Source organism: Neopelma chrysocephalum, unplaced genomic scaffold (genome assembly GCF_003984885.1).
Source record: "Neopelma chrysocephalum unplaced genomic scaffold, ASM398488v2 Primary Assembly neopelma1_97, whole genome shotgun sequence".
Classification (NCBI taxonomy): Eukaryota; Metazoa; Chordata; class Aves; order Passeriformes; family Pipridae; genus Neopelma; species Neopelma chrysocephalum.
The window spans coordinates 4,384,447-4,407,145 of record NW_020897760.1 but is presented as its reverse complement, the minus strand read 5'-3'; the positions used below and the strand labels follow the sequence as shown (position 1 = coordinate 4,407,145).

Sequence of the window (22,699 nt, the reverse complement as noted above, 5' to 3'; positions counted from 1 at the left end):
GTGGCTGGCCTCGCTCTAGGCTCGATAAGCTGTTGCAGTAATGCTGTAGTTAATGGTTTTTGGAAAAGTTGATACCTATCTGCATTTGAAGGAACACATTTTGGCCTAAATATTGAGAAATCGCAGGTATGTTATGCAAATCCTGGGTGTGCCAGCCAAGCCTGTAGAAGAAACCTCATTAGGATTAATCTCTAGTAGGGTGACTAATGCAAAGGGAATGAGGTACTTTCCTCCCTGAGTCAGCAGAGGTTTGACATAGCTTTCAAAGGGGCTTCACTGGAATGCAATCAGTTGCTTTGTGCAATAGGTATGGTGGTTTATTTAATTTGGAACTGCTTGCTTTAGACCAGAGAATACTATACTAAATTAAGAGAGACACGTAGCTGCATACTCTACTAATAGATTTAAACCGAAATATCTTACTCAGTTTGAAGAAATGAGGTACATAATTATCCAATGTGCATTAAAAGCACTAAAGACAGCAGCATATGAAAGCTGTCTTACCTCCTGCTCTGCTCTTTGAGCTTTGCCAGATTTTTATGTTTGAGGAACCATATTTACAAGTGAGGCATTTGTTACATCCTATCTCTGTCTACTTTTCACAGTGACTTCCACATGTAATATCACGAAAATTAGTTGCAGCTCAAGATTACTATTGTGGTATTACAGGAAGGAGTAGTTAAAGAAGACTAATTTTATTAACAGTTCTCCAAAGCCTTTCTTAGATGGAATATTACTGGTAACATTTGTGTAAGACAATGGGATTTTTTTCCTTTCAAGTGCTGCAGTCAGCTAATAGCAATCAAATTCTTTTCAGTGGTATGTCATTGTTAGCCCCATGAAAAGAAAAATAAATTGCTATTTTTATCAATAAAGCTATACAGAACCAAATACCAATGCAAAGAAAATTTCACTATAATTTAAAATGTTTAATCATATTTCATTCCCAAGTAACACACTGGTATTTGTCGTTTCAGACTGAGAACTTTATATTTTACCTCTGCATTTTCTTAAATTTTCATCTGTATTACATGTTTCACTATGGATGACTTATTAGGCAATGTGAGGATAAGTGGAGATCCTTTCTAAAACTCCTAATCATTTTTCAAAGAAAGTTAACGGAAAGGGTAGATTTTCTTGATAATCCTTTCAAAATTAAAATATAACACAAAAACACTATGTTTAAGTGACATTAAGGGTCTTACTTAAACCAACTTAAGCTGGGAAATTCAAAGTGAGTAACTAACACTCTCTTGTAAACTGCCCTCGTGTATTACAGCTGACAGTGGGGAAGCAGAGGTTCAGAGAGCAGCTCAGATAATAATCTTAAGAGTTTGGATATTGCCTGTGCCCCAGCAGTTGTGAGAGCAGGATAGATGTCTTTCAAGATCGTGCTTTCTCATGAGAGATACGGCATTTCCTTTCATGGTGATACTGAACGTAGCTTTTCTCTGGCCAGTTTATGCTTCGTTCCCTGGTTAACAGGAAGGGCTGAGTAGCACACAAGTAGTTTACAACAAATAGAGATCTAAAATTTGAATCTGAAGCCTGAAGGATCCTGATCCCAGGCTTGCTTTCTCTCCAATCTCTGCTTGAAAGAAACCCCAACTAGCCAGAAGTATCAGAAAAACCCAGATTCTCTCCTGTTTTTATTTGGGGTCCAATCTGACCTTTTTTTCATTGAAACCAGTTCAGTGTGAAACCAGTATGCTGTGTTTACACACTTCATTAGTTTCATATTGTCAGTATATCAGATAAACATTAGTTAGGCACAGCAGGGCTTCTTAGGGAGAATCTATTGTAGAGCTCCTGTGATTCATGTAATTCCTACATCAGTCTAGAAGTTTATTAACATTTTCCAAATATTCTGACATATCTATGGAAGGGTGGTATTATATTTCTTAGAGCTATTCTTTGAAGCTGAATGGCAGATTTCTGTGTAGAAAGGGGAATTTAGTATTCTTGGTTGGTTGGTGGTGTTTTTTTTTTCAAATAAGCTAAAAATACAGTTAATTTGAGGCAGCAAAAAACCTTTGCCTTTCAGCCACTAACACTAAGGTTAGCCCATATTTTACAGAACTCTTGCAAGCTAGCCTGAAGTCTTTGATTAATGTCAGAATCTCCTTTCAGTTTTTCTCTGAACACATTACTTTAAAATTTGCATAATTGTTTAAAGTTGCACATTTTGCTGATACTGCCCCTATTAAATGATACAAGAAAACACAACATTACATTACATCACCGACAGGATCAAAACAGAAAGTGACACTTTTATGCAGTTGTGTATTTTGTGAATCAGGGCAGTAATTGGAACATATTAACGATTTCCTTGGCTCCCCCTTATGCTGCTCCGCCCCTGCTCCCCCTGAAGCCATCCATGTAAACTCTGAGGATATTTAACACACTTTAGGCTGTCCAGTTCTATGTAGCTCCTTGTAAAGTAATTTGGAATGATGATTCCTACTTGGTGAGACGTGCTCAGACATAAACTCACACATACACATAGCAGCACAGAAAGCCTGAACCTGTTAGGAATTTCACCTTTTAAGAAATGACAGAATAATTACAGGACAACATGTCCTTCATGAGCAAAAACAACTAAGCCAAAGTGCTTTCAAGGCTGGCATGGCCTACTTCTCTTCTAGCAAGCTGCATAAATCATAAACTGCTAAGGGATTGATTCATACACTGAGTGGTAACTATATAATGGTGTATATAAATGTGTGAATAACATACACGTGTGCTGAACTGAATTCAGTTCTTCATTACAGCTTGGCAACAGAACTGAGTTGATAGAGCCCAAACCCTGACTTTGTATAGATACAGAAAATGTAGAGGATGAACCATGTGCTTCCTTAATGAAGGGTAAATAAGTTATTCCATTTTCAGACTTCTTCGGGAGGGGATTGTGATAGTAGGTAAGTTGGCCTTAGGCAAAACTGAGTGTGTTAGAAGTTCTTAGCCCTGGAATTATTGTTCGTGGCTTTAAAAAAGAAATAAAAAAGAGGGTCTATCATCTAATTTTATCTGTTTGGGGGTGAATAGGCATAGAAGTGTTGACTTTTGCAGTATTTAAAAGAAAACATGCCTTAGTTAAAAATAAAAACAGCCCCAAAACAGGAATGTCATCCGGCTTTTTGAGTTATCTCTTACCTCTCACGGTGTCTTTCTGGTGAATAAATTGTTAAACTTTCTTTTATGTATTTATGACCTGGAATCTGCAGATAATCTATATTAGTGGGATGATGTTTCTTTCTCTGAACACTTTAACTGGACAGATTGCACATATGCTCTAGTATTACCAAAGGCCAGGTGAATCCTGAAGAGCTGTAAGCAAGGATAACTCAACCTCTGAAGGTTATCCAGAGATTTAAGCTACATGAAAATTATGCTTGTTGGAAATACCTACTCCTTCTTTTTCTTGCACATAATGTTAGGGCCATGGTTTCAGAGGTACACTTAATAGGCTTCTCTCTCTGTACGAAAAACCTTTGCCCCTTAATACACAATGGCACATTGGTTGGTCTAGATAGCTAACATTTGCATGCATAGGCAGTAGATTCTGTCATTTATGCCTGTAGATAATAGAATTTACATGCACAAAACTCATTTGGATTTGGCCTCAGAACAGATTGGGAGGACAGGTATTTAAGATTTGAGGGACAGATGCACAGTAGGGGACTGCTGGGGTAAATGATGGTTGAGTCTGGAATATTGAAATGGGAATGCTAAGGAAAGAATGGAGACAGTGCTCATCTGTGTTTGAGTTGTGCTGAAAGCAGAAAGAGTTTATACAAAGAGCAAGGCAAGAATGATATCAAAGGTCACCTTTCATTGTGAAGAGAACTCTAACTTGAAACATGAAATTTTCTTTTCTGAAATATGTTTTTGCCCTATGGTCTCTGTCCAGTGATGGCCTTTAATCCGTCTTTCATGAAATTTCAACCGGAGCCTAGTACTTCATGTCACTGATACCAAGTAATTTAACAGAGATTGTAGACATGTAAGGGTCAGTCCTTCAACTTGGGTGAGATTTTTAGGCTCGCTGAAGTAAATGCAGCAATGCTGGTTTTGTGCCAGCTGAGAAAATGTGCTCGAACATTTAGATTCTTTCAAAATTTCTACTAATTGTAGAGTGTCCTTCTATTTTATTTTGGTCAGCCAAGAATACTACTCCAGTTCGGAATTTTGGGGACATCTTTTACAGTGTAAGAGAAGGTTGCTATCCAGATCTAAATGCTCACATTTGAAACCCCAACTAAGCAAAGCTTGTCACGTACTCCAGGGCCACAACACAGAGGAAGGTATCATCTGAAACCAGACTGTGAAAAGTGTTTTACATTTTAATATCACAGTGGTCACTCAGCCTAGCCCAGACCCACTCTTTGCTTAAATAAGATCTCACTGAAATTAATATGTGTTGCATTGAAGTCAATAGGATCTTCTGAGTGAGGAGAAAATTCTTGTGGCTCTGTTTTGGTGCACCAACTGTGTAATATCAAGGCCTCTGCAGCAATGCACTTAAACACAACTGGGTGAAATATGGAGAGAGCAAAAGTCTTAATTTCAAATTTCTCGGGTTTGTCAGATTATGTTATATAGTATCAGCTTGTTCTGTGAAAGCTGAGGCCACAGGAGTCCCATTACACTTTTTGGGCAAGATCCTTGGATGATGTAAATTGGTGTAGTGCTGCTAGAGTAAGTGGAACTGTGTTGATTTCAGTAGTTCAGGATTTAGCCCACTAGGTCTGAGATAGCTATAAAACCTCACTGTGCACTTTGAAAGTTGTACCCCATAAATGCTTCTGCAGTGCAGTTTTTTATAGTGTCTTTCAGAAACGCACTTTGTGGCTTAAAAACACTAACTAACCAGGGTCAACTTTCTGTCATTCTCACACCATAACTGTTAATACTAATAAGTGGGGTTTTAAGTGTACTGTCTCTTAGTGTGTTTGATCTTTATTTTTAGTTTGTCACTCTGAACTATTTGTATCTTGGACCATTTTTGTAAGTATCCAAACATAAAGAGAATGTCACTAGCAGTGACTGTCTCAGTGCCCTATGTAGTAGAGTATCTTTCTCTGAAAATGCACGAGTTTACTTGCACAAAAGTGCCAGATATGTATACACATGCACACACAATTAGTCTACAGTAAGTGTCCTCAAGCACCCACGTTCCTTTTTCACTTGATAACTAATGAAATGACATTTTTGCAAGAAAGCGTTATGTCTCATCGTGTTAGCTGTTGCAGTGTCTAATCTGAACTTCATTGCGTTCATTGACTGTGCCAGTGCTTTGGCATTAAGAGCTGAGGTTGTTTTCCCGACAGACAGGAAAGTGTTTTGCAACAATTACCTTATAAGTAGATTTGTTTTTGCATAGGGAAAGAAATCATACTAAGTGAGCTATGGAAGCAGGCATCCATGTGCTTTTCCATTAGTATATGGCAGCTTGTATTTTTGTAAACACAAAGATAATGTAAGAGAATCCATTTTTTCAGTTACACAAACAGTTCAAAAGAGATTTGTGATGAAATGGCTTCTAGCAATCTTTAATATTTCATGGTCATCTTTGGGGGGGAAAACCCCCCAGCTTCATTCCCCTGTTAATCTTTTTCCCTGGAGAGGCTGCAGGCTCTGGCTCAGATTTCAGCTACGAATTAGGCTGTGAGTAGGTTTGAACTTGAGTGTCTTCAGAAAACCAAAGGAGAACAATAGTGCCTTCACACTGTGTCATGCTTCAGCTCCAGTGAGTAATGCTAAATTGCTTGCATTGTCACAACCACATGCTTCCCTTGATGATCCTAATGGGTCCCTGCAGATCCAGTGGGGATCACAACACTAGCTGCATACATTTTTTAAGATTGTTTCAAGATATCATGGAACACATCCAGAACCCAGAGTGATGTTTTCTTTGGGGCCCCAGACCATGGAATGTTTAATTACTGATGCCATTACTAAAAATAGCCATAGGAAAAGGCACGAGTTAATCTTTTAGAGAAGTGTTTGGGGAATGGGGGTTAGGGCAGCTTGTTTTAGAGCATTATTTCCCTAAAGGTTAGAATATATATAATTATAGTAAAATTATAAAAAAGGATTGTCTGCCTTTTTGTTTTGTATTCAGACAGTGGGAGCACTGTACCCTTATTAAGTAGGCATTGCTGTTTCTAACTTCTTGCGTATTTTTCTTAGCCCTTTTATTTCATAAGGTAATCTTCACCTAGCTTGTAAAATTTTGATTGTTTGATGCCAGTTTCAAAGGTGATGTGTAGTTTGGATTTCCTTGCATTTGCTCAGATATAATGAACTCAAATTATGGCTAGTGAGATTTGTAAGCATATTGTAAACTGGGAAGGAATCTAAGTCAATAAGTGTAAGGCAGTCCAGAAGGTGTCACGCCTTGAATGCAGTGTATACTGAGAGCATACTCTACTTTAACTTTGATGACTCCTAAACTCTGATGAACTTTTGGGTTAACTAGAGTCACAGTGACCACTAAATTTTATTCCTCTTTCCTGTTGAAGCTCAAATATTTGTCTTGTGACATCTTTTCATATTGACTTGCCTATCTGTACTTTAAATTACTCAGCTAGTAGCAATAATTAGTTTTACATTCCTGAATACAGATCTGTGTCAGAAGACTCAGGAATATCAGACAAATGAATTTTCAAAATAAGCCAACAGCTGAAGAAATAGAACTAGCCTAGTGACCCAGTAACACGTCTCCCCATCTCTAAAAGTTTTTGAGAACTTGTAAAATTCAAACTGCAACTGAAAAGCACTGTGTATCCCCAGGCAGCCTTAATTTGCATGATCAGCACTTACTCAGCAGAGTACCATAGGTATATGAGACCTTGGCGTATTAAGTGGGTCACATTTAACTGTCCTTGAACAATTTCTCCTATGTATTAAACATAAACAAGCTTTTTGTCATATTCAGCATCACTGTTTCTCTTTTCTCCACACTTTCTTTGATACACAGTAATTTTTCTATAGGAAATTTTAAAGGGACACAGTGAATATGTGATGCCACTTCCCTCCCATAGTCTTGTTTAAGAATTCTGCACTTTTCTCATTTCGTATTCCTTGTGATTTTTTTCCCAAGAGTTGGATAATTCCATTTGAGCAAAAATTTAAATTAAAGTTGGTTTTTATGGCTGAGAATTTTTGGACAAATTACACAGTCTCTTTTAGTTTCCTAAATAGCCTTTGGAGTCTGACTGTTCTTCTCTTGTCATGTAAAAACCCTGTCATATAAACCCAATGCCCATGATCATTGTCTATTGGTAACTGGAAAGAAGATGCAAAAGACCACTGGATTTCAGAAGCTGCAGAGGGAAACTGGTAGCAGAGTTCAAATGTAAATAAAGGTGGCAGGAAAATGTTCTTTTCTCTTTCACAATAAAATCCAAACCAGTCCTTCTTTAACACCCTTTGGTGTTTTCCTGTTAAATAAAAGGCTTCTTTATGTTACAGGAGATACCTTTCTGCCCATTAAATAACTTTTCCAATAGCATCCAGTAAACCTTTCTTGAAAGCTAGTGAGTGGTTTTACACCCTGAACAGTTTTGAACAGAACTCCGTGAAGTCACGGTATGCTCTGCCAAAATGTAAAACTTGCATTCAGTGAAGATAAAGGAGAGGAAGAGAATGGAAAAAAACCTTTTAAGTTACATTACACAAAGAAAGCTTTTAAAAGCATTATTTTTAGGCATGCTATTAGCTTTGATGTAATTAGCTTGCTGTTAAAACTATTGCACACTAATGTCTGAATGAAAGGTACTATAATTAAATTATACATTCTATTTGCAGTACCTTTCTGTTTCACAGATTTGTAAGTCTACAGTCCTGCATATGCAAAAAATCTGGATTTAGATCACCCATTTTCCAAATCCCATATATTGTGCAAGCTTGGATGTCAAAATCGAGCATTACTTTCTGTAAATATGGGGTGATGTATCAGCAAAAGAACCAGGTTTGTTCAAGATTATTTGAAATTTGGCCCATTCTGTGTGAAAATCTAAATACATTAAAAGATTCAATCCTAGGGGAAATGGACATTCCTAATATATACAGGACCTAAAGATCTCTGAAGATAAAACCTTGAATTTTCAGTGTCTGAGTTTGAAATAACATCTTTAAAAAAACTCCTTCAATTCTTTCAATTATTTTTTTTTTTAAGGAAAGTTTAGTAATACTCACATTCTTTAACTGAGGGTTCAGAAGACACTTTTACTGACAAATTAAGGACTTTAAGGACTGTTTTGAATATATTACCTCCACAGTGTTCTTAAATTTGACTGTCTTAAAACAGTCAAATAAGTTGGATAACTCCCTTCAATGTGTTTTCAATTGCAGATCATGGGACTTTCATCCAACAATTTTGAAGAGATAACTTTTAATTACAGTAATAAGAACCACATGGGCAATGATTGATGCAAACCTGATGTGTTCTCTGACTTTATTAATCTTTTTAATTAGAGGCAAAAGAATGCTTTATCTGTTGAGACAGAGAAGAGATGAGTTGTGATGATCTACTGCACTTCTATGGCTTAAAAAAATTTGATTGCTCCCCAGAAGTGTGTGTTTACCTGGATACAAAAGGTGAGAGGAGCTTGCACATTTTCTCTTCCAGCTTTGCTTACCCTCAGCTCTGTGTGGTGTCCCAAATGGCACCATACTGTTGAGATTATGGTACTCTCATATTAGTTTTACTTCAGTTCTGTAAGCAGCTTATAAGGAGAGTTTACAAGCTCAATTAGAGGACAAGAAAATGAGGCAATTTAACACCACTATATGAGCAGTTGCTTGCCTAAGGATAGGTTGTATGAGATGTTGAGAAAGACATATGAGATGTCTTGTTCTTCAACTCTCCTTAGCTTTAGGAGCTGAGAGCTTAGCATGTCTTAGGTCCACTGTGGCTGTGGTTTGAAGCAGTTGTAGTGTAGGATGGTGTGAAACACAAACAGGATAATGTCGATTCAGCTGCTAATGCGGGTCTTTGAAACAGATACTGTGAATATTTTACCTGAACTGGTTTAATGGATTCTCTTGCCTTGAGTGTACAGAAGGTCAGACTCATTTGCCTCTGTGGCTTGAGATACTTTGCACACTACAGGTAAGGTTTAGGTTTCACGTTTGCCTGGAGTTTTTTGTTTTGCAAGCACTCTGAGTAGGATTAATGGCTGTGATGCAAAAACAGCACAGAGGTTTTTCCCATTTACTAGTGTTGTGATTTATTCTTTTATATTATATAGTGCCAATAGTGTACCAGGTGAGTTACTAACAAGTAAAGGCGAAGGTTCTAGAAGGTTCATATTCTAACAAAAAATATGACATCTTGGGGCTTTGTAGACAGGCATGAAGGCAATAACATTTCTGGACAGGGAGGGAACAGAAAACTTATGTACACAAGATGTCAAAGCACAGAAATTGGTGAAACTTCACAAAATGTTCTGTAAACTAACAAGGAAAGAATAGCACATGCTTTTGAGACCTGAAGTTCTAAAAGCTTCCTGCACTGCTTCAGCTGTAGCATATAAATGACATGGATTCCAGCCAGTGTTGTCGCTTGGTAGTCTGTGCTCACATGTTAGGATGCTGACTTTGGGCCTGATCCAAATGCCTTTGAAGTCAGTGGAAGACTTTCAACTTCAGTGAGTGAGCTGCAGAGGTGTTTTGAGGTGCTTTCTTGTGCCAGCCAATTTGGAAATATCAGTGAGAACAGAGAAGGGGAGAAGTTCAGTTTCCTATATCACTATATCAACTTAAAGAAGGTAAAGGGAATTTATTTTTTTGATTGTTACTATTTTTTAAGAAGTATTTACCAAAATATCTTTATGCCTGTCACCACATAAGAAAATGGACTGGGTTTGGGATAGGGGATGTAATGAAGAGAGAAGGGCAGTTTGGTGAGTGGCCTCACTTTGTAAATCATTATTTGTGTGGTAGAAGTGGGCATGCAACTCATCATTTATATAAAGGTTAAGTCAGATATGGTCTGCTTTAAAGCCATTTCAGACAACCTTTAAGTAGACCTACTAGCACTCAGTGCCATTCAAACTGTGACCTTGTCTGCAAGTTAGTTCCCTGTGATTGCTTAAGTGGTGATACTTGCAGCATAGAACTGGAAAAGTTAGGCCAAAAAAAAAAAATTGGTCTTGCATTACACTTACTGACAAAATAGTTGTTTTAGCCAAGCCCATTCATCCATCCTAGGTCTGGACACAGTAACTCTCTAGAACTGCTCTGTAATGTAACAAGAGTGGCAGGAGGGAGTTGAAATGCTCAGAAAGCCTGCATTTGTTTCAATCTGTCACACTCAGCACGAGGATGTATGGTGAAAGCATGGAGAGAATATTGCATTTTGGGATTCCTTGAAGGGTGCCCTGGCATATATTCCTACACACATGTTTGTCATATCTAAATTATTGAGCAATTGAATTTAGTAATAATGACTATGAATTAACCATCTGTCAAAGATAAGGAATGTCTGCTTTAACCCTCAGGCTGCCACACGTGCCTTTATATGGTGCCCACAGCATTCCTTTGGTTGCCAAAGTGGAAGTGTGGCAGCACCCCATGAAAGGGTGGGAATCCATTCCCTTCAGCTTTCTGGAAAATAATTATAATTTTGCTCATTTGTTTCAGCCATACTTTAGCAATATCAGAATTGTTTCTGCAGATTGTTTTGATTTTGAAAAAGAATGACTACTTTATGCTGCAAATACATTTCAGCTTTTAAGATCTTTTTTACTTATCTTTAATGTTGCCTGAGAAGGGATGTACATAGAAGACTTAGAACTGAAAACTGTTGGATTTTCTACTTAAATTGCCCTCCATCCTCCACTTCAATCCATCATCTAAATGAGGCAGTGTATATTTTTAAAAATGTTGTAATACTGTATCTTCAAAGAGTCCAGAGTAGTTTAGAGATCATTTGCCAAACATACTTCCTTGCTGTGTACTTCACCCCTAAAAAAAAGCTTCTAAAGGACAAAATTTAATAACTAACTTAGAAAGTTAGCAGGCTAACTGGTGGTCATCAATGTGGTGGCATTTTTTTTTGTTTTATTTTTTCCTGCTTAGATTGAACTTGTTTCTAAGATTTCTTCTTCCACAGATTACTAGTCTCTATTAGATTTTTCTATAAGTACTAGTTAAAAATTATAATGATAGTCCCATTAATTCCATCTTGAGCACTGACTGGATGATATTATGTGGATGTAACTACTAGGCCTGTTTTAAAATATGTATATATAATATATATTATATATATATATATAAAATACAATATATTTTATATACAATATAACGTTTACGGGGAATATTTTCAACAAAACCTATCTATTTGTTTGCTGAGTCTTTATTGAGACAACCTTCATGGAGGCTGTCAGTAGTCTAGGAAATGGGTGTCTGTAGCATGCTGGAAAATGCAACTTATCCCTGGATAGTTTGGTTTGAGAGTGGGGGTTTGGTTTTGTTTTCTTTCTTTTAAAAGTGAGCTGGTTTCCCTGCCCCCTTGCTCCTTTTCAGTCTTTTCTGATGATTTTAAGTTCTCCTAACTGGTCCACTTTGACCTTATAACTTGTAGAAACATCCATATGGAAAACATCAAGATGCTTAATGACTTTCATGATTTCTTTGGGAGGGGAAGAGGGAGCAGGGGAAACAAAGTTCATTCATTGTACAATAAGCTCATTGGTATAACTGAAGTGATCAGTCTTCTCACCTGTCTCCCACGGTAGCAGCCTCCTGGTGGCTTGGGAGTTAACAGCTGACTGGGCTGAGGAGAAAGGTTCTTCATCCCTCGCCATGGGCTGTGAAAAGCTGAGCAGGTAAATGGCTGCCGATAGTTTTACCAACTTGTGGAGTTCCTGTAAATCTCCAGCTCTGTGCATCATCTTTGGAAGAATCATCTGCTCTCTGTTTGGAGCGGTTTCATGTCCCTTCTGCACAGCTTGGACTGATGATCTAAGCCCAAGCATCTAGCAATAACTTGCAGTACTTTCTCTTTCCATAATGACAGATTGCAAATGTGCTGTGATCTGCATATTGCAGTCTTCTCAGTGACTATCTAGAACTTTCCTCAGGTTCAGATCAGAATTTCTCCATTTCCACTTTACAAGGCTGTGTTGCTTCTTAATACCTGAAGAAAATTCTGAAATGGAAAGAAATACAGGCAACACAAAAAGAAAAAGAACTTTTCAATATCAGCTGAAGTGATCACAGGTTATGGGCTATGTTTTTAAAAGATTTCTCTCATTTGTTTCATGAAGAGTCACATTCCTTAAGTGGTTAATTTGGGCCACACTGTGCCTTCATGTTTCAACAATAGTTCTTGCTAATATACAAGACTGTAGCTTTGTCCTGCAAAATATTGTACAATGCACTCCTTTAAACAGTCTTTATCTTGCAGTTTTAGCTTTCCCCCACCCCCCTTGAAATGTAGGTGGTCACCCAAAGTAAACAGAATTCCTTCTACTCCCTCCACATCTGCTATGTGTTATCTGGCACTCACCTCTGACCCTGATATTCATCATAAGAATAAGAATTGCATCCTATTCAGCTGCTTGTGTGCACTTTAACTCCAGTGATCACTGGCTGTTGAAATAGTATGTGCTGGGAGCAGAAATTGCTGAGACAGCATCGGGGTGTTCAAACTGGACTCTGCACTTTCTTGTGCACTTCTGGATAATTAAACAGAATTCTAGAGATAAACAGGTCAGCACAGTATACGGGGGGACAGACCTTGGTATAATTTCAGATTGTATTGGCTAGTGACTTCAATGAAACAAGTTTGATACTAACTCTTAATGAGAAGGATTTTTGAATTCTGATTGCAAGCCGCTGTATCAAATGACATTATCCATCTTCATAGAGAGACAGTATCTTGTATGGAAGCAGTAAGTTTAAAAGTATGTTTCTGATGCAAACTTCCTTTCATTTAATAACACCATCCTCCATGACCTAGTATCATTCGAGGAACTAAGTAAATTTTGGTGTGACTAAGAGGTTTAAAATCTGATCCTAAATGTGAGGATCCACGTTTTAGGAAGAATACAGATGTGGTCTCTGTGACCCTGCCAAATGGAACCCCTCTGAAATTTGCCTTTTTCACAAGGATGATCAGAATTACTTTTTGGACACTGTGGAAGAAGAAATAAAACTGCCAATTTCCTTGCTGAGGGTGAATCGATTAAAACTTTGGGAAATTTATCAGCCTCCCTACCCCATCCCAAATCCTTTTGATTTTCAGAAAAAAGATTTGGGAAGTAACAATGTTGTGAGACCAGTGTGGTTTACCAACCGCCACCACTGCTCTTTGGTGCTACAAGCTGCATGACTGCTTACAGACAAACCAAACCAAGACCTCCTTCTACCAACATTTTGGGCTGATCTCTGTCATCCCAGTGAAAGCTGAACTAGCACTGGCACTTCTATTCAGAGGGCCATCATGTGGCTTACAAGCATCTAGTAATGCTCAGTGATACTGCTGATTATTGGGATTTGAATAGATATTTTTTTTGCCTTTAAATTGGTTATGCTTCTTCACTTGCCAAGTTTGTTTCCTTGAGCGTATCTGTATTTATATTTAGCAAAATTAACAAGGGATGAAATAGGTGCTGAGGATGTTAATTATGTAATTATATGAGCAAAGACATACCGTGTAATGGGCAGAAAAGAAAAATGACAAAGACTTCACATGAAGAAATTAAATCCCATGTTACATTTTTTATTAGGGTTCTGATTTTTACTGTGTTGCCAGTGGTCACTGGTGACCTCAAATGTAAGGGTGAAGAGTTTTATTTCTTGTTTGCATTTATTTAAGTATGCACATGTACATCTGATATGTATTCACATTAGTTGGTTTTTTTATCAGCAGAGTAAAATATGGGAGGCAGGATTCTCATGCAGGAAATCATTTGTTTGAAAAAGATTGTAAAGTGAAATGAAAAGGATCGTATGAACCTTGGTGGTATCTAAGTGGTTTCAGTTTGCGCATTGTTAAAAATCATGCAGTGTCCTTTGGTGCCCTTTCCATCTTGTTTATTTTAATAAAGAAGACCAGTTAGTCTGAAAGGTAGTTCTCTATCGGAATTGACTTCTGATCACTCTATCACTTCACAATTCTTTATACATCAGGAACACTTGAAAGTGAATGCACATGTTTGTGGGGATTTTTCTTTTCCTCTGGAGAGATTCAATTATTTATGCTAGAATTATTCTTATTGTGAGTTATTTTTATAATTGAATCAAAACTCTGTAGGCTGATACAGCCCCAAGTTACTGTTGTGATCTGAAAAATCCTCAAAATGGCTGAATAGAATAACTTTGTCACTTGTTTGTCATACCAGTTATGACAATGGGTCATTCCATAGATGTCTAAAATGATCTTTAGCCACGTTTTATGAAGCCAGAACTGTAATCCAATAACAATTTTCTGGCTAAGTGCTTCTCAGTTGCCACTGGGGACTATCTGCATCACTGTTGCTGCTCTTAAAATGAGTTTAAGTTAAAAGGACACAAATTTCATATTTCTTTCCTTATTTTCCTGAGAGTAATCTAGGAAAATAATATTTTAAATAATTGCTTTCTGGTTCCTGAGGGACATCAGCATAATTGCATTGAGGATACCTTTATTTTTTTATGCATTTATTTATTAAGAAAGAACTACATTCCGTCTGTAAACCAAGCAATTGGTCCACTGGCACAAAACAATAAAGGAATGAAACCTCTAGTTCATTAAATTGGAATATGGGGATTGAATTACTAATTTAGCTTGGTTTAAATTTCATGTTATAAATTATAGGATTCTAAGATGTAAGGGAAAAATGTATCCCAAGATGTAGACTACCTGCAGTTTCAGCCAGGAGCATTTATATAAGACTCAATGGAGATGAAAGAGGGGAGAGGTTTTGAAAACCTAGACTGGCTGGCATGGTTCATCATTGGTGGGCACATCACAGAAGGCACAACTAAAAAAAAATCCCAAACAAACCAAGAGAACACAAACCCTTATTTAAATTGAGAGTACTCTGTACGGGTTAGTTTTAAATATGGATGGTGTGAAATGCTGGTTTGTGAAACTCTGCAACATGAAGGTCAGGTAACAGAAGACATGAACAATGAGAAACAGAGATGCTTCATAAACCTTTAGTGGTTTCATTTCATTCTTATGTTATCTCTCCTGCAATCCACTCTAGTGTTTTATTCAGTGTAATCTTTTATTCAAAACTTTGTTACGAATTTCAGTCTGCTATTAAGCTTGATCATTTTAGCTTGATTTCTGTGTTTAGCAGTCTCTGGAGCTGCCTGTAGAAGCAAATACAAAACCTGTATAAGATAATATGTTCTCTTCAGAGTTACTATGTTGACTAGATTTCTACTATTGGGACCTAGTCCTTTGATTTAGGAGTTGAAGTATGAACTGGCTTTTATTTCAGCCTTCAAGACCTCAGGCAAGTCACTCTCTGTGAACAGTGTGTACCTCAGTGTTATTCTTCAAAAGCTGTATTCATTTCCTTCTGGAGTAACCCAAGGTGTTTCACAAAGGCTGCCCCCAGACTTTCTGGGGAAATATTAGCTAATCTTTCCCTTCCTTACAAAAAAATGGATAATCTAAGCCACCTGTACAGTAATCTGTCGTGAATATTCAGGAACTGACAATTGATTTAATGAATTTGAGATGATGTGATGTTTCCAGCATTGCTGCGGTGGAGCCACACTTACTATGAACTTAAACTGTCTCTCTCGTTCTTCCACTCTGTGGGGTATTGTTTGGAAACCAAATAAGCACAGCAGGGTATTTGTCTCTATTCTGTACCATATCTCACTTTTTACAGGATTTTAAGGAAGTCACTACAGTAAGTAGTTTAACACATCTGTGAGATAGCATGTGACATGCTTGTTTCACAGTCTTGCTCAGGTTGAAGGTGCCATCGTGATGGGGCTGTTTACCTGCTAGAAGTGTAGGCTTTCTTTGCAGAAAACTTATCAGTTATTGGATTACTGATTAGCATATTTTGAGCCACCATTAATTCCAATACATAAAATAAAAAATCAAGGTTCTTCCAGGTTAAAATTTGCACTTGCTTCATGGGAGAGGTGATTTCAGTTTCTTCTGTCCACAAAAAGTGGCCTGCTCCACTCCAGCTTGGAGTCGGGTGAAGGCTATGAGCCCTCAAGCGAGTCAGCAAGAAGTGAGGCACTTTCTTGAGTACCAACTCTCAGCTCAAAGCAAGGCCAACTTGGATCAGATTCCCCAGGGCTGCTTCTGTCAAGTTTTGAAAATCTCCAGTGGCAGGGATTGCACAGTCTCTCTGCCATACATGTTCGTATTTTATTGTCCTAATGATTTTTTTTTTACTTTTAACAATATTTAATTGCAATATTCCTTGTTGCAACTTGGTGTCCATTGTCTCCCATCCTGTCACTTGTGCACCTGTCAGAAGAGTCTAGTACACACTCTCTCTCTTTCTCTCTCTGTAGTAAGACTACTTACTACTTCAGACTGTGTTTGAGACCAGCTAAAGTTGTCTTTGTTTTGGTGAACCTTCTCTATCTTGCAGAGCTTCAGAATTTTAAAGAAATAGTATTCTGCCTTTAGTAATTGGACCTTTATTTTTAGTGTTTTGTTAATCCTCATTTAAACTTGATTGAACAGGTTGAACTTCTGTGTAAGAATCAGGTTTTCTATTTCAAGGTCTGCAATGTAGGCACACTTGGGCTCTGCAAGTTGTATAATTTGGATTTGATAATCATATTATTGAAAACTGGTTTATGAAGGGCAGGCTTTTGCAGGTTATACTTTTGCTTCAAAAACTCATGACACTTTGAGTACATTATCTCACTGAAACTGTGAAACTGTATTTCCCTTGAGGCAACGGCTGAACACCATAAAGGTTGATTGTTTCCAAAGGCTTAGGGAGTCCCAGGGATCCTGAGCTCTAGTTTATGCTGATTGTCCATAATGTATTTGAAGCTTATCTTTCTATACCTCATTGACTCACAGTATATAATATGTTTGTATAATATGAAAACTGTAAATGGGAGAAAGGTGCCAATTATCGAACATGAAACAGATTTCAGGGTGCTAAGATGTTAATTTTTCATTACAGATCTGTCCTTGCTATTCCTGAGTTCTGCCAGGAGGATGATACTAGAAGATTTTATGTGTACTTGGCTGGACAAGATATTATTTAAGTTTAATTACTAACTATCTGTTTTGTTTCTGTGGGTTTCTTCTAGTGTTCTCAAATGGGAGATAATCTGATACGAAGAGTATTTACAGCACAGGTAAGTCACCTAACTGATTATATGCGGTTTTTGGACAGTATTTATTGATGTGAAATTGCCAATCTGCAGATCAGGAGAGCAAGGTCTGGTGCTCTCGAACTGCTGGGAATGTGAGAAATACAGAGTTGGAGAATACAGCATGTATATATAAGTCATTCTAATGTTGACAGACCACTTCCAAGACATGAAACCATATCACAGAAATGAGTCCTTTATTCCATATCAGCTCTCTCTTGAATCTCTTCGTTGAAACACAAACTTCCAGGTCTTTAAATCATCCTCACATGCCAGATGGAGTTCAAGCAGTTGTTTCCTTGGCTACAGTTTTGTGTATCAATTCTCTTCTCTCTTCTGTGGACATGTACACTCCTACAATCTCCAGTCAGTTGTCTCCTGCCATAGAGAAGTGTAAAAGATGTTTTCTTCTCCTGTCGTGAGAACAAATAAGGGGGTGGATTCATTCTGTTATTTGAATGGGGTTGTTCTCTAACCTGGGAGTAATGAGGCAAATTGCTTGAAAAGTAAAGGAAAGAGCTTGCATTTCTCTTTATTGTGTAATAGAAGCTGTTTTTCTGAAGTATGTTACTGAATTATGTGCTTCAGAGGTGTGTCTGTGAAGAAATAAGTAGCTGATCATATCGTAAGTTTGACTTTAAATGAAACAACAAAAGTGAGTTGATAGATAAATATGACCTGAGAGTTTTCCCTGTCACTAGTTCCTGACAACAGCATATTATCAGATTAGGAGTATTTTAACATCAGAGTAAATTATTGAAAATTCATACTGGAGTCCGTGCTCCAAGGAGCTTCCAGTAACCTCGGTCAGATGCAGCCCACCTGGGAGGACCCTGTTGCTTAGCTGCTCATAATTATGTGTATTAATCCTCTCGTGAGTGTCACATGCAAACCACAGCTCCCATTATCTTTTCCCTTTCCTCACATCATCCTTCTTGTCTGACCAATGTCTAACTTTCTCCATTGCTGCTTTGAAGTGGGTTTGCTCTTTTCAGCTCCAGCACAGGCATTTCTGCATATGCAGCTCCCAGCTGTGTTCCATGGGCTTATATTCCTGATGCCCGTGAGGTCCAAACAAAGCATTACTGTCTATAGCACAAGCTGTATGAGAATACATCTGGAAAAGGGAAATATCAGCTGCCTGGTACCAAGGAACCCGCTGTGGATGAAGAACTATTGTAAGGAATTGTGGCAAGAGGACAAAAAAATCTGTCCATTTTAAGTTGCCTTTTTTTTGGGTGATTGGTTTTTTTACTTTGCCATGACAAAGTAGGAATTTTAAGCCTACTGCTGGGACATCAGTTACTTCTTGTCTGAGGTATAGTATTTAATATTGAATTATAGTATTGTGGACAGGTTGCAAAAGGGCTCAGTGCTGTGAATTTGGTTTTGTAGCCATGTAAGTGGACTCTCTGCTATCCCACATATTTTGCTTAGAGTTCTTTTGTTCTCTACCAGTCATCTGTTGGTGACAGGATGGAGTTCAGTTTTCACAGAATCACAGAATATGCTGAGTTGCAAGGCACCCACAAGGATCATTGAGTCTCAACTCTTAGCCCTGCTCAGGACCATCCCCAGGAGTCATAACGTGTTTTGACAGATGAGGTTCAGGACAGGAGACTGTTTCTCAAGTAGAAGAGATCTGTGGGCATTTGCTGTCCCTGAGGCTGCTTCTGTGCTGTCCACTCTGCCTCTGGGCCACATGTACAGTGTGAGTCCCCTAAATCTGTCGGGATTCTGGGGGAGATGCATTGTTTGTCTCTTAAACACTGTCACAGACTACATGCCAGCTGTATCTGATCTATTAGGCTTCAGACGTCCATCAATTCAGTCAGGGTCCTCTTTTGATCCTCACATTGCTTTGTATGGCAGGTTTCAGGGCATCAGAATTGTTACTCAGATGACTGGACTTGGTATCAAAATACAGGTGAAGCACGTAAATTAAGAATACTGGCAGCTAAGAACAAAAAGGGAAAGCAAGGAGAGGATATTGCAAGCATTGCTTTAGAATAAGGGGAAAATTGCTTTATGGACTGAGTGGCCAACATTAGGGTAAGAAGGAGATTTAAAAAGTTTGATGTGATGCACACAAGGACAGTTCTTAAAAACTTAAAAGAACAAGTAATTTGTGCCATAGCACACCTAAAACAGATTGTTTCAGCACACCTAAAAAAGGTTGCACCCTTTTTCATGTCGGGAGTAACATTATATATTCAGGACATTTTTCCCCTGAGAATCTTAAACATAAAACACTGTTCTGCACATTTGTTTTTTATAAAGAGTGGATTTAGAAGGGATGTGGGGCACTGGATATCTTTTTTTCTATGTTGATATTGTGGGAGCTGCAGTTCTAGTTTTGCTCTGACCTCTTATAAACCATACCAGCATAATGTTGTTCAGCCAAAGAGCAACCATTGCATTTGTACTCTTTCAGCACATTGGACAAGTGGGAGTAAAGCAGACAGTAGTTTTCTCTCACTCACATTTTTAAAAATGCATTTGATAGCCTCAGTGTTATAGTCGGGAAAGGCAGCCCTCTGGTTCTATCACTTCTGTTAAATGGCACTGCTTTAGACTAACTGGCAGTAGGCTTTTTTCTACTTACCAGGAACTCCTCAGTCATCAAAGGCTCCTTCTTTGGCCACACCACAATCATTGTGACAGTTCCAGGTAAGAGTGTTTGGCAGGGATAGCTTAAGGGTCCATTCTTTAGAGAATGTTTACTTTACCTGACATATCTTTCCTGGGTGCCACAGTGATTACTCATCTGTATATTATTTAAGGGAAGCTAAGGAATACTATTCTTCCATATAAGAAACAGCTAGGGGGGTGTATAATAAAAATAAATAAATAATTAAAACCCGTCAGCACTGAAGATGATGTGCTGGGAGAGAATTAAAATAAGTTGCACAGCAAGCAAAACACTGTGTAGAACAGTGTGTGCATGTGTATTCTAGGTAGGGCAGAGAATATTGACTGTCATCAAGATTGCCTGAAAATGCTCACTTACAAATTGCTGTAAACAGGATTTTTTAAATTAATTTCTTCACAAACTGTAACCATTTGTATTGATAATTTCCATTTTTGGCTTCCTCTTGGGGCAAAACATTTGGAAAGACTATGATCAACATTATTTGGCTGTTTCTGGGAAGGAAGGGAATATGTATTGCTCTGTATAAAATTTTGAGCATTTTTTCTCCCCCTGAATTGCATCTTTCTTTTTTTATTTCACTGTATCATCAAAATCATCTGTCAAAATGGGATCTTCTTTCTTTGAAGTACTGGTTCCTGTTGAGAGAGATGCTATTGTTGCCTTATTCCATGAGTTGAAATGATAGATATCTGTACAGTGACTCTAAATATTGCTAGTGATGCTATTGAGCCAGAGGCTTATCTCTAGGATTCCATGCTATGGAGTTCAGAGCTGGATAGCGATGAATTTTTAGAAACATGGTAATTTACAAATAAAAACTGAGATTATGAGTTGAGAGTTTAAAATCAGGATGAAATCTGCTGGATAATGCAAGTACAGTATTCAATGAGCAGTTCAAATATTTTGTTCAAGTATTTAAAATCCAATATTTTATGTTTTTGCTCTTTGGTTAAGTGTGTGCCTTCAGGCCCTTTTTAGTGCATGCTTCTCAAAACTTGCTCCAGAGACAGAAATATTAATTTCCTCTTAGGTTTCTGCATAGCACTCAACACTACAGTGCTTCAGAAACCATTAATGAAGTTATTTTCACAACACTGGTGAAATGAGGAGGAATTATTGTCCTCATTTGATAGGTGGAGACTGGGATACAGTAAATCAAGGTTGAAAGTACCTACTAATTTGGGAATCCAGTTTGAGGCATCCTGCTCCTATCTTTCCCAGAATATTTAAGATTGGTTACTAAGCTGAAAGCACAGCTCCCTTTAACTTCAGCTGAATTCCTGATGATCAGCACTTTGAGCAAGGCAGACCTCAGGTTTCAAGCTGGGCATGGAGCACATGAGGAATGTGTAGTCAATAGATGACCTTGTGTGAAAAGCATGGTTTTAAGAAGTTTGTCCTGTATCTCATAGACTTATGACAAAAACAGATGTAGACTCCAAACTCTTTGGGGCAACTTTTAAACTACCTTAAGTAGGAGACTCTTTTTTTTTTTTTCCCTTTCTTCCTGCATTCCTCACTCATTACATAAGTCTGAATGTCAGCAATGCATGGGGCAGCCCTTCTCATCCTCAGGCAGCAGCCTTCTGCCCTGCATTGAGTCATCCCACAGACAAGTCCATGCAATGCACTGCATGAAACAGTGACCTTGAGGAAAACTCAGTTTGTGATTATGTAAATGTGCTGGTTTTGGTTGGTATAGAGTTAATTTTCTTCACAATAGCTAATATGGGATTAGTTGCATGATGTGTTTAACCAAATGGCAAACTCTTGTCCTGTCTGATCACAAACACTAAAGTTTGAGGTGTTCACTGGAGAGAACTATGGAGTACTAATGAGATAGTGAGTATACTGTCATAAAATGGCTCTGCATATGTTTGCATAGGCAGATAAAGTATGAACAGTGATGATTACCACTTAACTGATTTCCTCCCCTTTCCCACCTCTTGTCCCTTGTTGTATACCTAGATCCCAAATATTGTAGAGTAGGGACTACTATGTTTTGCTTGTATAGAATTTAGTGGTCTTTATCAAGGAACCTCTGTTGTTTTGGTAGAGTCCCTCTTTGTTCACGTTATTCATGTCACCATCTGAAAAAAGTGAGTGTTTACTATGTAGACTGTCCTCTGTGGACCTCAGAAGTGGTAATCACTGACAGTTTGCTATGAGTATTGTCCACCTGGAATGCTGAAGGGAGAATTGTGATTTGTTCACTAACTTTTATTTCTCTTAAGTGACTTTAATGTGTTCTATACTTTTCAATTTACTAAAGTGCTAGTAGTTTATTAAAAAAGAACATTAGGTTGACTGGTCTACCTGTATCACAGGACTGTTGTGAAGATTAATAATTAGATAATGTTTATAAAGCACTTTTTATAAGTGAGAAGTGCTATAAAGTGCTAAGTAATATTATTGCAACATGATAGAGATCACAAAACACAAGTGAATTAGCTCTAGGTTTAATCCTTATAAGGCAAAGCATACCAGGGGCAAAATAACATTGCAGTTATTTTTCTTACATCCAGCACTTCATTAACTACCACATAGGATTATATAACTCTGTGAGAGTCTAACTTAGTACTAAGTTTATAATCATAGCAGGAAAAGTTCTCACGGGTTTTGCAGGCAAGACTTGTATGTACAGCCTTTAAGGTCACACAGAGTTCCTCCAGCTATGCAGCATTAGTGCCTCCAGTTGCATGTAGGGACATCACTGCCCACTTGGAAACTCTG

The 22,699-nt window shown here is 37.9% G+C and overlaps 1 long non-coding RNA gene across 1 annotated transcript in view; it reads left to right on the top strand.

Moving 5' to 3' along the window:
* LOC113972866 overlaps nt 1–22,699 on the top strand; it is a 254,524-nt gene that overhangs the window by 77,461 nt on the left and 154,364 nt on the right. The window contains exon 4 of the long non-coding RNA XR_003536044.1: nt 17,251–17,298. This is a non-coding gene — a long non-coding RNA (uncharacterized LOC113972866). The remainder of the gene's footprint in view (nt 1–17,250; nt 17,299–22,699) is intronic.